Source organism: Heterocephalus glaber, unplaced genomic scaffold (assembly GCF_053883595.1).
Source record: "Heterocephalus glaber isolate CG9 unplaced genomic scaffold, H.glaber_assembly_v1.0 deba00001673, whole genome shotgun sequence".
Classification (NCBI taxonomy): Eukaryota; Metazoa; Chordata; class Mammalia; order Rodentia; family Bathyergidae; genus Heterocephalus; species Heterocephalus glaber.
In genome coordinates, this window is record NW_028258410.1 from 6,159,642 (window position 1) to 6,163,520 (window position 3,879).

Genomic DNA, 3,879 nt, shown 5'->3' on the forward strand with positions numbered 1-3,879 from the left:
AACCTTAAAAAAATTAAATAATTTAATATGCCTTCTATTCTTACAGAAAAGACATATTAGGATGCAGACACATCAGGTGGAAATGTCATATGAAGAGAGAGGGCAAAACTGGACACTCAAAAACCCCAAGGAGAATCCTCAGAAGAAAGGAACCTGTCAACACCTTGGTTTTGGACTTCTACTATCAAAAACCAAGAAAATATATCTACCCTCTTAAAAAAATTCCATCATTGGCATTTTCTTATTGCAATCTCAATACAGTAATGGAAACAGTATTATCACATGTGGACATATCCATTTATATATGTATTTGTGTATGAACTCAAAAAGAAAGAAAGAAATATACACACGTGTGGAAAACTGCAGTTAGACTAAGATGGTTTTTTGGTTTTTGGGGGTTTTTTGGTCTTTGTTAAATTCTTTTGTTGGTACATTTTAAGTATACAAAACAATTATATTACTCATTGGGAATTGTACCTTTATGTAATGCATCTTGGTTCTTATTTTTTCCCCATTCCTATCCCGCCCTTCACTCCCTCCACACTTCCCTATTTATAAAGACTTTATTTCCATTTTCTCCATTTCTCATCATATTTCCTTTCCCTTCTTTCTTTTCACTGCCCCTCCCATTACCCCTACCCCTTTGGACCTTTTCTTCCTATTTTGAATTATAGATTATTCATTCTAATCATTGGTACATTTTAGGTATACAATATAATGACATTCATCATTGGAAATTTGCACCTTTACATAATCTCTCTTGGTTCTTATTTTTCACCCTTGCCCAGCCCTCCCTTCAACCCCTCCATTCCTCCCTATTTACAAAGATTTTGTTCCTATTTTTCCATTTTCTCATATTAATCCCATTCCCTTCTATCCTTTCCCTTAGCCCTCCCACTTCCTTCCCCTTTGCCCCTTTTCTTCCTATTTCACATTACCTATTATACATTTTAGTCCTTATTTACATTCTCAGTTTATCACACCAGAGAAACTATTTAGTATTTATACATGTGTGTCCTATTTATTTCTTCAGAGTATCACCTCAATGTGCATCCACTTAGCTATAAATGTCTCTAATTTCTTATTTTTTATGGCTAAGTAGTACTCCATTTTATAAAAAAAGACCACATTTTCTTTATCCAGTCTCCAGTTGATGGGTATTTGGACTGTTTCCAAGTTATAGCTATCACAAACTGTACTGCTATGGACATGGGCGCACATATATCACTGTGCTATGATTCTTTTAATTCTTTGGGGAAGATCCCCAGCAGTGGAATAGCGGGGTCAAATGGGATTTCCAGTCCTAGTTCTTTGAGGTATCTCCATACTATTTATTTAACTTTCAATGAGAATACCAACACTGTTTATCTAAAACAAGATTATTCAGTGCAAATTTTGCTGAGAAAAATTCATTTTATCCCTACACACACATTTTCTGAAATCTTTTTATTGCCTCTTTGACATCTTTGTTCCTCAAACTGTAGATGACAGGATTCAGCATGGGAATGACAATGAAGTAACACATGGACATTATCATGTCATGCTCGAAGGTTTAGCTGGAACTCGGTCTCACATACATGAAGAGGATTGTCCCATGATAAAGGGACACACTGGCTAGGTGAGAGCCACAGATAGAGAACACTTTCCTCCTCCTTTCAGCAGAAGACATTTTCAGAGTAGCCAGCAGGATGAGAACATAAGAGATGAGGACTATCAGAATGGTGACCACCTCAATGGAGCTCACAAAGAGGAATAATAGAAGCTCATTGGTACTAGTTTCAGAACAAGAGATAGCAAGAAGAGGAGGGATATCACAAAAGATACGTCTAATTTCATTGGACACACAGGAGGATAGCCTGAAAGTAGTGATATATGTTGTAGAATGCAAAAGTCCCCCAACACAGAAAGCAGAGATGAGTGACACATAAATCATGGGCATCATGCTCATGGAGTACAGCAGCAGGTTGTAGATAGTTACCTAGCAGTCATAACCCATTTCTACCAAGAGAAAGCATTCTGTGGTCCCAAAAGTAACAGCAAGAAACATCTGTGCTGCGCATTCAAGAAATAAAATGACTTTCCTTTTTGACATAAAGTCTCCTAACATTTTTGGAGTAAAAACATTAGAAAAACAGGCATCCACAAATGATCAAACACTCAAAAAATATAGAATATTGGGTTGTGCAGCTGGGAATCCTTAGTGACCAATAGAATCAGCCCTGTGTTTGCCATAATAGTGAAAACTTAAATAGCTAGAAACAGGAAAAAGAGAATAGACTGCAGCTGAGTGTCATCTGTAAAGCCCTTGAGAATGAAGGCTGTAACTTCAGTGACATTGTTCATACCGAAATGCATAGGAAAGACTTGAAGACATTCAGAGGGTTACAGTCTATAGTCCTATGAAAATACTGAACAGTGCTGCACATCCAGGGACTATGCACTCTGTGTATTTATTTTGTATCAACATATAATGTCTAAACAGTAGTGTAGAAAATAATGATAAGACAGTCAATGTTTGATTTCTTCAATGCAGATGCAAAGGAGAGATGTAAGTGTTCACTCACAGCCTAATTCAGTACTATCTCTAATACATCAGGGAAACTGGCTAAACTATTCTCATATTCTTTAGCTGATACTATATCACACCATACTAAAATATATAGTCAGCAAGTTAAAAAAAAATTCTTCTGACATCCAAACCCTTCAGATAATGTCAGGGGACAAATCACAGGGCAATGTTCTCAGAATCCTAGATCTTTCAGCAATTTTGTAAAAATAATTTGTTGCAATATACTGTCCTACAAAATAAGACCATTATTTTCCAACATCAGTGTAAATATTGAAGGGCAAAAATATTGGTAAAATCTACTTTAAATATGCAATATGCCACATTACATTGATTCCACAGAGCAACTGCTTCCTGTATTATAGTACTGTGTAAGTTTATTTCTAAATTTTTCTATCTCCAATAAGTTCTATTGGGATTGTCTAAATAGGATTAATGAATATGTCAGGGACAAGGGGGGCCATTAAATTTATTAGACTGCATGTTTATTCAAATTTCTTTCTTAAATACATGGAATTCCATTACCTTTTTAAACTAAATTGTTTTTCATTTTATTTCTTCTGAAAATTTAAATTCATGCATTCTCTATGTTTTTGCACTTTCATATCCAGTTAAATTCAGTAGAATAATTCGAAAAATATGACAAAGATTATTTTTAAATGTTGTTATATTTAGTTAATATTTAAGGAATCTGAAATAACAGCAAGGTAACTGTTCATAAAGTTACAACTAAATATGTTACAAATACCAGTAATTAAATTATAATGCTGAATATTATTTAGAATAAGATTAATAACAAAAATTAAAAGCAAAAAGGACTAAAAGAAATATGGAAAAATAGAAATCTCCCATCACTACTCTTCCAATTAAACAAAGTGTTAGTTACCAACTATATGTGAATTCATATTTTCTCCTATTTGTTCATAATACGGAACTACTTAGGGAATAGATTTTATTGAAGTTATATAAGTCTACTTTTTACATACTGTAAGCCATAAGACATTTGGGTCAGCTTTGGGGGTGCTTAATCAGAGGCAAATTATAATAGGTAACCTACTTAGATTTATCAATTTGAGTAAGGCTCTGTTTTCAACAGACTGATGTAATTTCCATCAGTAAAAGAGTTGTTTGTGTTAGATAAAGTGATATGCTGGGAAGAAAGATGCATAGCAAATGTCATCTGATATAGATTGTGGGAATTATGTAATGGAATTGTCAAGATCAGGATAAAATATTTTTATAATTATTGAAAATAATAAAATAAACAACAACAACAAAAACACTGTTCTCAACTGAGATTCTTTCCTGTGTTT

The 3,879-nt window shown here is 33.9% G+C and overlaps 1 pseudogene; it reads right to left on the minus strand.

Annotated features, from left to right (window-relative positions):
• Positions 1-1,420: 1,420 nt before the first annotated feature.
• LOC106009050 (olfactory receptor 5T2-like) lies at positions 1,421-2,343 on the minus strand (annotated as a pseudogene).
• Between the last annotated feature and the right edge of the window lie 1,536 nt (positions 2,344-3,879).